The following is a 14,218-nucleotide window of genomic DNA, read 5'->3' on the forward strand; positions in this document are numbered from 1 at the left end:
GGGCTGTTAGATTAGGTGTAATTCTTTTTTATTTTCAATAATTTTGTTTTTTATTTTGTGTAATGTATATTTCTAGGGGTGTTTTATTTGTTGTAGCAAAAGAGCAATTTAACTTAGGGCAATGCCCTACAAAAGGCCCTTTTAAGGGTTGCCCAAAAGGCCCGCACTCCTAAAAATGAAGTTTTTTCATGGGATTTCCGTAGCGCTGGTATTACGAGTTTTGCGGTGAGGCTAAAAAGCGTTACAGCCTAAAATGACAAGATCCGTACCGCCATCTAAAGTCAGTAGTTATGAGTTTTACGCTACAAAGCTGTAACATAAAACTCATAACTAAAGTGTTAAAAAGTACACTAACACCCATAAACTACCTATTAACCCCTAAACCGAGGCCCTCCTGCATCGCAAACACTATATTACATTTATTAACCCCTAATCTGCCACTCCCGATATTGCCGCCACTTTAAAAATATATTAACCCCTATTCTGCCGCTCCCCAACATCGTCAACACTATAATAAACTTATTAACCCCTAAGCCGTCACCCTCCCACATCACAAACACTATTTAAATATTATTAACCCCTAATCTGCTGTCAGCCCACTTCACCCCCTATACTAAAGTTATTAAGCCCTACACCGCCGCAACTATACTAAAGCTATTAACCCCTAAACCGCAAGCCCCCCACAATGAAATATACTAAACTAAACTATTAACCCCTAAACCGAAAGCCCCCACATCGAAATAAACAAAATTAAACTATTTACCCCTACACCTAACAACCCCCTAACTTTATATTAAAATTACAATTTCCTTATCTTAAATTAAATTAAAACTTACCTGTCAAATTAAAAAAATTAAATTTAAACTAACAATTAAACTAATATAATTTTTAAACTAAAATTAAACTAACTACCAACTAAATTAAACTAAACTACTAAAAAAAAAACACAAAGTTAAACTCACCACCCAAACAACCCCTCAAAAAAAAACCTAAATTCTAAAAAAAACCTAAGCTACCCATTGCCCTAAAACAAAAAACCCACCCAAAAAAACCTAACACTAACCCCCTGACTATCCACTTACAGTTTTTGAAGTCCTGATCCAGGCGGCGAGAAGTCTTCATCCAGATGGCCTCTTCAATCTTCATCCCTGCAGCGATGTCCTGATCCAAGCGGCGAGAAGTCTTCATCCAGATGGCCTCTTCAATCTTCATCCAGGCGGCATCTTCTATCTTGATCCCGGAGGCGCGGAGCGGGTCCATCCTGAAGACATCTGGTGTGGAGCATCCTCTTCATACGGTCGCCGCCGTACACTGAATCTTCAATGGGCTGTTAGATTAGGTGTAATTCTTTTTTATTTTGAATTATTTTGTTTTTTATTTTGTGTAATGTATATTTTTAGGGGTGTTTTATTTTTTGTAGAGAAAAAAAGAGCTATTTAACTTAGGGCAATGCCCTACAAAAGGACCTTTTAAGGGTTGCCCAAAAGGCCCTTTTAAGCACCCTTGGTAGTTTGGGGGGTGGGGGTTTGTATAGTGTTAGGGGATGTTTGTATTTTTTTGGAGCAAAAGAGCTGTTTAACTCAGGGCAATGCCCTATAAAAGGCCCTTTTAAGGACCCTTGGTAGGTTATTCTAGATTAGGCTTTTTTATTTTTGGGTGCTTTTTTTTAAGGGTATTAGAATAGGAATAATCTTTATTTTTTTGTATAATTTTGTTTTTTGTAATGGTAGGTTTTTTATTTTTTGTAATGGTAGGTTTTTTATTTTTTGTAATGGTAGTTTTTTTAATTTTTTTTAATGTTAGGTTTTAGTGTAAGGCGGGTTAGGTTTTATTTGACAGGTAAGTTTGTATTTATTTTAACTAGGTAGTTAGTAAATAGTTAATGACTATTTACTAACTAGTCTACCTAGTTAAAATAAATACAAACTTACATGTGAAATAAAAATAAAACCTAAGCTAGCTACAATATAACTATTATATATATTGTAGCTAGCGTAGGCTTTATTTCACAGGTAAGTATGTATTTAGTTTTAACTAGGTATTATTTAGTTAATAATTGTAAATTTAATTTACATCTATTTTAATTATTTTAAAGTTAGGGGGTGTTAGGGTTAGGTTTAGGGTTAGGGTTAGGGGTTAATAGTTTAATTTAGGATGCTGCAATTTTGGGGGCTGGCGGTTTAGGGGTCAAAAGGTTTATTTAGTTAATAATTGTAAGTTTAATTTAGATCTAGTTTAATTATGTTAAAGTTAGGGGGTGTTAGGGTTAGGGTTACGTTAGTGTTAGGTTTACGTTAAGGTTACGTTAGGTTTAGGGGTTAATAGTTTAATTTAGGTTGTTGCGATGTGGGGGGCTGGCGGTTTAGGGGTTAATAGGTTTATTTAGTGGTAGTGATGTGGGAGGCCAGAGGTTTAGGGGTTAATAGCTTTATTTAGGTGGCAGTTAATAACTTTAATATAGTTGCAGTGATGTTGGGGTTCGGCGGAATAGGGGTTAATAACTTTGGTATAGTGGCGGCGATATCGGGAGCGGCAGATTAGGGGTTAATAATTTTATTTAGGTAGCAGCGATATCGGGAGCGGCAGATTAGGGGTTGATAACTGTAGGCAGATTAGGGGTGTTTAGACTCAGGGTTTATGTTAAGGTGTTAGGTTTAAACTGTAGTTTCTTTTTCCCCGTAGACATCAATGGGGCTGCGTTATAGAGTTTTTGTTTCAGCGATCGAAGGTGTTAGACTATTTTTTTTGCCGGCTCTCCCCATTGATGTCTATGGGGAAAGCGTGCACGAGCACGTCAAAACACTGCTGCTTTTGTGTGCGGTATGGAGCTCAAGACAGTCTTAACAACAGTTTTTTTAAACTAGCATGATGTTTGGGATATTCACCCCTTCCTCAGACGGTGAATCCCCCGAAACGTCACGCTAGTAAACTTTTTGTTTGTTTCAAACCCATTGAGTGCAATTTTCTTCTTTGATATATACTACAAATTTTTACACCCTGGTTCCTGATTAAACCGGTTAGGTGAGAGTGCTCTTAGTTGGCGATTTATATATATATTCTATCAGCCAATCGGAATTTGAGGGACACCATCTTGGATGACGTCCCTTAAAGGAACCGTCATTCTTCAGTTGGACGTCAGAGGAAGAAGATTGATCCGCGCTGGAGGTCTTCACGATGGAGCCGTTCCTCATCGGATGAAGATAGAAGATGCCGCTTGGATCAAGATGGTTGCCGGTCCAGATCGCCTCTTCTTCCCGGATAGGATGAAGACTTTGGAGCCTCTTCTGGACCTCTTCAGCAAGACTTTGGAGACTCTTCTGGACCTCTTCAGCCGCCGGATTATGGATCGCCAGCCCCCCCTTGGGCTTGGATGAAGATTTCGGAGCCAGGACGGATCGCTGATACCCGGTGAGGTGAAGATAAGGTAGGAAGATCTTCAGGGGCTTAGTGTTAGGTTTATTTAAGGGGGTTTGGGTTAGATTAGGGGTATGTGGGTGGTGGGTTGTAATGTTGGGGGGGGTATTGTATGTTTTTTTTTACAGGCAAAAGAGCAGAATTCTTTGGGGCATGCCCCACAAAAGGTCCTTTTAAGGGCTGGTAAGGTAAAAGAGCTTTGAACTTTTTTAATTTAGAATAGGGTAGGGCATTTTTTTATTTTGGGGGGCTTTGTTATTTTATTAGGGGGCTTAGAGTAGGTGTAATTAGTTTAAAATTGTTGTAATATTTTTCTAATGTTTGTAAATATTTTTTTTATTTTTTGTAACTTAGTTCTTTTTTATTTTTTGTACTTTAGTTAGTTTATTTAATTGTAGTTATTTGTAGGTATTGTATTTAATTAATTTATTGATAGTGTAGTGTTAGGTTTAATTGTAGATAATTGTAGGTATTTTATTTAATTAATTTATTGATAGTGTAGTGTTAGGTTTAATTGTAACTTAGGTTAGGATTTATTTTACAGGTAATTTTGTAATTATTTTAACTAGGTAGCTATTAAATAGTTCTTAACTATTTAATAGCTATTGTACCTGGTTAAAATAATTACAAAGTTGCCTGTAAAATAAATATTAATCCTTAAATAGCTATAATATAATTATAATTTATATTGTAGCTATATTAGGGTTTATTTTACAGGTAAGTATTTAGCTTTAAATAGGAATACGTTATTTAATAATAGTTAATTTATTTCGTTAGATAAAAATTATATTTAACTTAGGGGGGTGTTAGGGTTAGGGTTAGAATTAGCTTTAGGGGTTAATACATTTATTAGAATAGCGGTGAGCTCCAGTCGGCAGATTAGGGGTTAATGTTTGAAGTTAGGTGTCGGCGATGTTAGGGAGGGCAGATTAGGGGTTAATAATATTTATTATACGGTTATTGAGGCGGGAGTGAGGCGGATTAGGGGCTAATAACTTTATTATAATAGCGGCGCTGTCCGGTCGGCAGATTAGGGGTTAATAAGTGTAGGCAGGTGGAGGTGACATTGAGGGGGCAGATTAGGGGTTAATAAATATAATATAGGGGTCGGCGGTGTTAGGGGCAGCAGATTAGGGGTACATAGGGATAATGTAAGTAGCGGCGGTTTACGGAGCGGCAGATTAGGGGTTAAAAAAAATATGCAGGTGTCAGCGATAGCGGGGGTGGCAGAATAGGGGTTAATAAGTGTAAGATTAGGGGTGTTTAGACTCAGGGTACATGTTAGAGTGTTAGGTGCAGACGTAGGAAGTGTTTCCCCATAGAAAACAATGGGGCTGCGTTAGGAGCTGAACGCGGCTTTTTTGCAGGTGTTTTTTTAGCTCAAACTGCCCCATTGTTTTCTATGGGGATATCGTGCACGAGCACGTTTTTGAAGCTGGCCGCGTCCGTAAGCACCGCTGGTATCTAGAGTTGCAGTGGCGTTAAATTATGCACTACGCTCCCTTTTTGGAGCCTAACGCACTGAAAACCCAGCCATTCTGTGAACTCTAAATACCAGCGGTATTTAAAAGGTGCGGGGGGAAAAAAGCACGCGTAGCTAACGCACCCCTTTGGCCGCCAAACTCCAAATCTAGCCGTATGTAAGCCTTTTTCAAGACAGTCTTAACAAGATTCATATATATATATATATATATATATATATATATATATATATATATATATATATATATATATATCAAAGAAGAAAATTGGACTCACTGAATTTGAAACAAACAAAAAGTTTACTAGCATGATGTTTGGGATATTCACCCCTTCCTCAGACGGTGAATACCCCGAAACGTCACGCTAGTAAACTTTTTGTTTGTTTCAAATCCAGTGAGTGCAATTTTCTTCTTTGATATATACTACAAATTTTTACACCCTGGTTCCTGATTAAACCGGTTAGGTGAAAGTGCTCTTCTTTGGTGATTCTTTGGTGAGGGAGAGAGAGCTCAAAAGAGAGGGGGAGAGAGAGCTCAAAAGAGAGGAGGAGAGAGAGCTCAAAAGAGAGGGGGAGAGAGAGCGCAAAAAAAAGGGGGAGAGAGAGTTTTAAAGAGAGGGGGAGAGAGAGCGCAAAAGAGAGGGGGGAGAGAGAGAGCTCAAAAGAGAGGGGGGAGAGCTCAAAAGAGAGGGGGGGAGAGAGTTTAAAAGAGAGGGGGGAGAGAGAGAGCGCAAAAGAGAGGGGAGAGAGCACAAAAGAGAGGGGGAGAGAGCGCAAAAGAGAGGGGGAGGAGAGAGAGCGCAAAAGAGGGGGAGAGAGAGCGCACAAAAGAGGGGGAGAGAAAGAGCACAAAAGAGGGGGAGAGAGAGCTCAAAAGAGAGGGGGAGAAAGAGCGCAAAAGAGAGGGGGAGAGAGAGCACAAAAGAGAGGGGGGAGAGATAGCACAAAAGAGAGGGGGGAGAGAGAGAGAGAGCTCAAAAGAGAGGGGGAGAGAGAGTTTAAAAGAGAGGGGGAGAGAGAGTGCAAAAGAGAAGGGGGAGACAGAGCGCAAAAGAGGGAGAGAGAGAGCAAAAGAGGGAGAGAGAGCAAAAGAGGGGGAGAGAGAGCGCAAAAAGAGAGGGGGAGAGAGCCCAAAAGAGATGGGGAGAAAGCGCAAAAAAGAGGGGGGAGAGAGCGCAAAAGAGTGTGAGAGAGAGTGCACAAAAGAGGGGGAGAGAGAGAGCGCAAAGAGGGGGAGAGAGAGCTCAAAAGAGAGGGGGGAGAGAGAGCGCAAAAGAGAGGGGGAGAGAGAGCAAAATATAGGGGGGAGAGAGAGAGCGCAAAAGAGAGGGGGGATAGAGAGTTTAGAAGAGAGGGGGGAGAGAGAGAGCACAAAAGAGGGTGGAGAGAGAGCGCAAAAGAGAGAGAGAGAGCGCGAAAGAGAGGGGGAGAGAGCGCAAAAGAGAGGGGGGGGAGAGATAGCAAAAGAGAGGGGGGAGAGAGAGCAAAAGAGAGGGGGAGAGAGCAAAAGAGAGGGGGAGAGTGAGCAAAAGAGAGTGGGAAAGAGAGGGGGAGAGAGAGAGAGTGCAAAAGAGGGGGGAGAGAGAGCACAAAAGAGGGGGGAGAGAGAGAGAGCAAAAGAGGGGGGAGACAGAGAGAGCAAAATAGGGGAGAGAGAGAGCAAAAGAGGGCGAGAGAGAGAGCAAAAGAGGGGTGAGAGAGCAGATGAGGGGGGGGGGGGAGAGAGAGAGCAAAAGAGGGGAGAGAGAGCAAAAGAGGGGGTAGAGAGAGCACAAGAGGGGAGAGAGAGAGCAAAAAAGGGGACAGAGAGAGCAAAAGAGGGGGGAGAGAGAGCTCAAAATAAGGAGGAGAGAGAATTCAAAAGAGAGGGGGGGAGAGAGAGAGAGAGAGAGAGAGAGCGCAAAAGAGAGGGGGGAGAGAGAGGGAGCAAGGGTTGGAACCGCGGTACCTAAAAAATTGGCCCATGTACACAGGCTTTAGAAGTTCTTAGAACTAGTATTTATTAATTAGCCATATATTTGATAGTTTGTACCTCTAATGATAAATGCAAGATAATGGAAACCATGACTGCAACATAAAGAAATGTTTTTTAACAATCACCTTATTAAAATATTCCTTTTTTATGTCCTACTCACATTTTCATGATTGTAATTTATAGTGCTATTTAAACAAGGTTTCTATCCTGTGGTTGTTATTTAGATTTAATATTTGTTTCTGTTTTGGAGATCTTTTACGTATGTTTTTAAAGACAGAAGTCACAAAATCAGCACAATATAAACTACAACACCCTGTCTCTCTCCCTGTCTCTCTCTGCTTATTCTGTACAATGGGGTTTGGAACTTTTGGAGATATTTTAAATGTCACAGTCACATAATTATTTTTGTAGACACTGTACAAAGAAATCAATGGACACCAACAGTAACCTAGATTACAAGTTTTGCGTTTGGGTTTTAACGCTGAAAAAATGGCCATTTCAAAGTCAAAACCATAACGCAGCGTTGTCGGTATAGCTGTACCGCATAGCCTGTAACGCAACATCAGTCCAGCACTCAAAAAAATTAAATTTTTGTGTGGGATTTCCATAGCGCTGCCATTACAAGTTTTGCGGTGAGGCTAAAAAGCTTACGTTACAGCCTATACCGACACGATCTGTACCGCAATCTGAGACCAGTAGTTATGAGTTTTACGCAACAAAACTGTTACACAAAACTCATAACTAAAATGTTACAAAGTACACAAACTACCTATTAACCCCTAAACCGAGGCCCTCCCACATTGCAAACACTTGATTAAAGTTATTAACCCCTAATCTGCCGCTCCCGACATCACCGCCACTAATAAAATGTATTAACCCCTATTCCGCTGCTCCCTGACTTCGTCACCACTATACTAAAGTTATTAACCTCTATTCCCCCGCACTCCAACATCGCCCACACTATAATAAAGAGATTAACCCCTATTCTGCCGCTCCCCGACATCACCCCCACTAAATAAACCTATTAACCCCTAAACCGTCAGCCCCCCATATCGCAAAAAACTAAATTAAACTATTAACCCCTAAACCTAGCAACCAGTGTTCCCTCTAAGGCCAGTTTTGTGAGCGGCCCAGCAGTGAAACAGTTAATTTGAGCAATTAGCAATCACCACACAATACAGACGGCAAGGTGTGGTTCTCTTTTTAACTATTTCACTGCTGGGCTGCTCACAAAACTGGTCTTAGAGGGAACACTGCTAGCAACCCCCTTACTTTAAATTAATTAAATAAAACTTATCTGGGAAATTAAAAAAAACTAAGTTTAAACTATAAATTAAACTAACATTACTATTAGACTAACTAAAATTAAAATAACTATCAATTAAATAAATTAAATTACACATTAAAAAAAAACTAACACTACAAAAAATATTAAATCTACAATTACAAAAAATAAAAAATACTAAATTACAGAAAATAACAAACACTAAATTACAAAAAATAACAAATGAAATTATCCAAAATAAAAACAATTACACCTAATCTAATAGCCCTATAAAAATAAAAAGCCCCCCAAAATAAAAAAAAACCCTAGCCTTCAATAAACTACCAATAGTTGGCCTAAAGAAATCAGCTCTTTTGCCTGAAAAAAATACAAAGACCCCCCAACAGTAAAACCCACCACCCAACCAACCCCCCAATATAAAAAACCTAATTGTAACAAAAACCTAAGCTACCCATTGCCCTGAAAAGGGCATTTGTATAGGCATTGCCCTTTAAAGGGCATTCAGCTCTTTGTCTTGCACTGAAAAGGGCATTTAGCTCTTTTAAGAACGCCCAAACCCTAATCTAAAAAAAAACACCCCCCAAAAAAAACAAAAAAAACTAACCCCTGATGAACCACTTACAGTTTCTGAAGTCCGGACATCCAGGCGGCAAGGTCTTCATCCATCCAGGCAGCGTCTTCTATCTTCAACCAGGCGGCATCTTCTATCTTCATCCCGGCAGTGCGGAGCGGGTCCATCCTGAAGACATCCGGCGCGTATCATCCTCTTCATATGGTCGCCGCCGTACACTGAATCTTCAATGCAAGGGAGCCTTTTCAAAATGGCGTCCCAATTGATTTTTGAAATTCAAATCAGCCAATAGGATTAGAGCTCCTGAAATCCTATTGGCTGTTCAAATCAGCTAAAAGGGATGAGAGCTACTTAAATTCTATTTGCTGATTTGAATAGCCAATAGAATTTTGGTAGCTCTCATCCTATTGGCTGATTTCAACAGCCAATAGGATTTTAGTAGCTCTAATCCTATTGGCTGATTTGAATTTCAAAAATTATTTGGGACGCCATTTTGAAAGGCTCCCTTGCATTGAAGATTCAGTGTACGGCGGCGACCGTATGAAAATAATGCTCTGCTCCGAATGTCTTCAAGATGGACCTGATCCACGCCGGGATGAAGATAGAAGATGCCGCATGGATGAAGATAGAAGACGCCATCTGGATGGATGAAGACCTTGCCACCTGGATGATGACTTCTCGCCACCTGGATGTCTGGACTTCAGAAACTGTAAGTGGATCGTCAGGGGGTTAGTGTTAGGGTTTTTTTTTAACTTTTTTTGGGGTGTTTTTTTTTAGATTAGGGTTTGGGCATTTATAAAAGAGCTAAATGCCCTTTTGAGGGCAAGAAAAAGAGCTGAATGCAATTTTAAGGGCAATGCCATTTCCCAGGTAAGTTTTTATTTATTTTAAGATAGGGATCTTGTAATTTTAATTTAAAGTTAGGGGGTTGTTAGGTTTAGGGGTTTATTATTTAATTTAGTTTTTTTACAATGTGGGGGGCTGGCGGTTTAGGGGTTAATAGGTTTATTTAGTGGCGGTGATGTGGGAGGCCAGAGTAGGGATTAATAACTTTATTTAGTGGCGGCCATGTCTGGGAGCAGCGGAATGGGGGTTAATAGCTTTATTATAGTGTAAGCAATGTTGGGGTATGGGGGAAAAGGGGTTAATAACTTTATTATAGTGGCGGGGATATCGGGAGCGGCAGATTAGGGGTCAATAGGTTTATTTTGGTGGCGGCGATGTGGGGAGCGGCAGATTAGGGGTTAATACATTAATGTAGGTGTCAGCGATGTCGGGGCAGTAGATTAGGGGTGTTTAGATGTGGGGTTTATGTTATGGTGTTAGCTTTAAACGTAACTTTTTTCCCATAGACATCAATGGGGTTGCGTTACAGAGCTTTTCATTCCGCACTTCAGGTGTTAGGTTTTTTTCTAACACGCTCTCCCCATTGATGTCTATGGTGAAAGCATGCACGAGCACGTCACGCACAAGGAGGCTTTTTAAAAACTTGTAATGGCAGCGCTATGGGGGTGTGAAATAACGCAACTTTTGTTGCGTTCATTTCACACCCTCTGTAGCGCAAAACTTGTATTCTAGGTGAATGTTTGCAATATTTAATAGCAGTTTTAACAAATTTTTAACAGCTTTTTGTCCCATCTTTGTGCTTTGGCATCTCCTTTTGTGAGATGTAAGTTTTGATCACAGTTTGGCAGCGGTAAAATGAAAATGTGTACAGTGTAAATGCAGTGCAAATTATCGTTCAGCAGATTCCATTGAGTCGATATTCGTAAACCCTGGCCAATATTTAGGAAATGCAAAAAAAAAGTACTTTGTAAACTGAAGAGACATTTAGGGGCATATTTATAAAGCTCCGTACGGAGATTGATGCCCCGTGTTTCCCTGAAGGTTTGCCGGAAACAGAAGTTATGAAGCAGCGGTCTAAAGACCGCTGCCTCATAAGCTGTCCGTCTGCTCTGAGGCCGTGGACAGAAATCGCCAGAAATCAACCCGATTCAATATGATCGGGTTGGTTGACACCCCCTGCTAGTGGCCGATTGGCCGCAAATCTGCAGGGGCGGCATTGCAACAGCAGTTCACAAGAACTGCTGGTTTAATAATAAATGCCGAGAGTGTATGCTGTCGGCATTTATCGATGTGCAGCAGACATGATCCTCAATATCGGATCATGTCAGCTCGCACAATTATAAATATGCCCCTTAGCATTTAAAAGTAGCAAACAACGATAATTAATTGTAAGCTCTACCTCCGAGTTTTGAATCATGGAGGATGCAGTCAAGCCTCTCTGAATATATGGGGAAGCTTGTTTGACCAAACTGGCTAAAAGTAATTTCTTACAAAAAAAAAAGAAAAAAAAAGATCATAAGCAAAGTAAAAGATAAAATTACACCAGGCACATAACAATGTAATATAACTTTTAATGAAAAAAGTAAATATAAATGTGTTCTTCTGGCCCAAGCACAATTGCTGGCTAAGCTGTAATATCAATAAAAAATAAGCCATATCAGCAACATAAATTTACTGGGCTCAACACACTGAAGTCAATACCGATGGCCGTGTTTAGAATGTCACTCTTTCTCACATTATGTTGCACAGCCATTGCAGCAGGGAGATAATATTCATAAAGAGTTATTATGTCCACATGGCTTATATGATGAGTAAACGCAGATGTCTGTGCATCTGCTGAATTGACATGATATACTTGATGCTATATACAGTATTTTATGCAGCATTTCATTGCTCATAGTACAGGATTAATGAAGAAAATTATACTTTAAAGGGATATTGATGTCATTTGTATCTCTGCTTATCTATGTATTAAAATACTGCATTGCAAAATGTCTGATTCCAAAATAAAGATTTAACAATTTAAACAGTAAGTTTGTCTGCAAACTAACGCCTAGATTACGAGTTTGGCGTTAGCCTTAAAAAGCAGCGTTGAGAGGTCCCAACGCTGCTTTTTAACGCCTGCTGGTATTACGAGTCAGGTAGGAAAGGGTCAACCGCTCACTTTTCTTCCGCGACTCGAGGCTACAACAAATCCCCTTACGTCAATTGCGTATCCTATCTTTTTAATGGGACTTGCCTAACGCTGGTATTACGAGTCTTGGAAGAAGACTTCTACCGCATTTAAAAGTCAGAAGTTAAGAGTTTTATGGGCTAACGCCGTAACATAAAGCTAAAGTGCTACAAAGTACACTAACACCCATAAACTACCTATTAACCCCAAAACCGAGGCCCCCCCACATCGCAAACACTATAATAAAAATGTTTAACCCCTAATCTGCCAACCGGACATCGCCGCCACCTACATTATACCTATGAAACCCTTATCTGCTGCCCCTAACATCGCCGACACCTACATTATATTTATTAACCCCTAATCTGTAGCGCGCCGCTATTATAATAAAGTTATTAACCCCTAATCCGCCTCACTCCCGCCTCAATAACCCTATAATAAATATTATTAACCCCTAATCTGCCTGCCCTAACATCGCCAACATCTACTTACATTTATTAACCCCTAATCTGCCACCCCCAACGTCGCTGCTACTATATTAAAGGTATAAACCCCTAAACCTAAGTCTAAACCTAACCCTAACCCCCCTAACTTAAATATAATTTAAATTAAACAAAATAAATTTAACATAATTAAATAAATTATTCCTATTTAAAACTAAATACTTACCGATAAAATAAACCCTAAGCTAGCTACAATATAACTATTAGTTACATTGTAGCTAGCTTAGGATTTATATTTATTTCACAGGCAACTTTGTATTTATTTTAACTAGGTACAATAGTTATTAAATAGTTATTAACCATTTAATAACTACCTAGCTAAAATAAGTACAAAATTACCAGTAAAATAAATACTAACCTAAGTTACAATTACACCTAACACTACACTATCATTAAACTAATTACCTAAACTACCTACAATTAAATACAATTGAATTCAATAAACTAAATTAAGAAAAAAAAAAAACACTAAATTACAGAAAAAAAAATTGCAAGAAGTTTAAACTAATTATACCTAATCTAATAGCCCACTAATAAAATAAAAAAGCCTTAAAAGGGCCTTTTATGGGGCATTGTCACAAAGTAATCAGCTCTTTTACCTGTAAAAAAAAAATACAATACCCCAAAAAATTACAACCCACCACACACATACCCCTACTCTAAAACCAACCCAATCCCCTCTTAAAAAAACCTAACACTACCCCATTGAAGATCACCTTACCGGAAGACGTCTTCACCCAGCCGGGCCGAAGTCATTCAAGAAGCCGGGAACAAGTGGTCCTCCATCCGGCAGAAGTCTTCATCCGATCAAGCACAAGAGGTCCTCCATCTGGCAAAAGTCTTCATACAAGCCGCATCTTCTATCTTCATCCTTCCGGCACGGAGCGGCTCCACCTTGAAGACATCCAGCGTGGAGCATCCTTCCTGGCCGACGGACTAACGACGAATAAAGGTTCCTTTAAATGATGTCATCCAAGATGGCGTCCCTTGAATTCCGATTGGCTGATAGGATTCTATCAGCCAATCGGAATTAAGGTAGGAAAAATCCGATTGGCTGATGCAATTAGCCAATTGGATTGACCTCGCATTCTATTGGCTGTTCCAATCAGCCAATAGAATGCGAGCTCACAGAGACCTTTGATAAAGAAAGGGTAAAATGTTTTTATTAGGCTTTATTTTCTGACACATATTTACTTGATAAAACAATACAAGTTTAAACTGAAAGTAAGGCTGGATTTTCTGTTTCAGCAGCTTATTCATCTCCCTTTGCTTTAAAATAAAACAATGCAATATTTTAAATTGTCAGGTTTGAAAAACTGGATATTTCTGGTACTCAGTGTACCAGGAAGCTATTTTTGTGCCTCTCTGTGTCACAGCAGTAATTTGAAAGTCAGACAACATAACGGCAGTTGCGGTCACATGACTGGCTTTAATTTGTAACATTTCTGAAGAAAAAGTTTTTGTTTTTTCTCCATTTCTGGGTGATCCAGTCTTAATTGGTAGCGGTAAGGCACCTCAATAATTGAAGTGTGGGGTTGCCTGAGGGGTATTTTAGAAATGTATTTGATGTTTATTAAATGTTTTTTCTTAACTTTTCTCACACAATTTTAGCTGAGGATCGATCCTAATTTGGGATAAAATGTAAAGTTTATTTTTTCCTTGGCTTATTTTAATTGAATATTCAAATCTTTGGCCTAGATTTAGAGTTTTGTCGGTAAAGACCTACGGTGCTAACGCTGCTTTTTTTTTCCAGCACACCCTTAAGACAACGCTGGTATTTAAAGTTGTCTGAATGGCTGCGTTAGGCTCTGAAAAGGGAGCGTTGAGCATAATTTAGCTCCACTTCAACCCTCAATACCAGCGTTGCCTACGGTAGCGGTAAGCTGGAAAAATGTGCTCGTGCACGATATCCCCATAGGAAACAATGGGGCTGAGATGGCTGAAAAGAAACCTAACACCTGCAAAAAAGCA

The sequence above is a fragment of the Bombina bombina genome, chromosome 8 (assembly GCF_027579735.1).
Source record: "Bombina bombina isolate aBomBom1 chromosome 8, aBomBom1.pri, whole genome shotgun sequence".
NCBI lineage: Eukaryota > Metazoa > Chordata > Amphibia > Anura > Bombinatoridae > Bombina > Bombina bombina.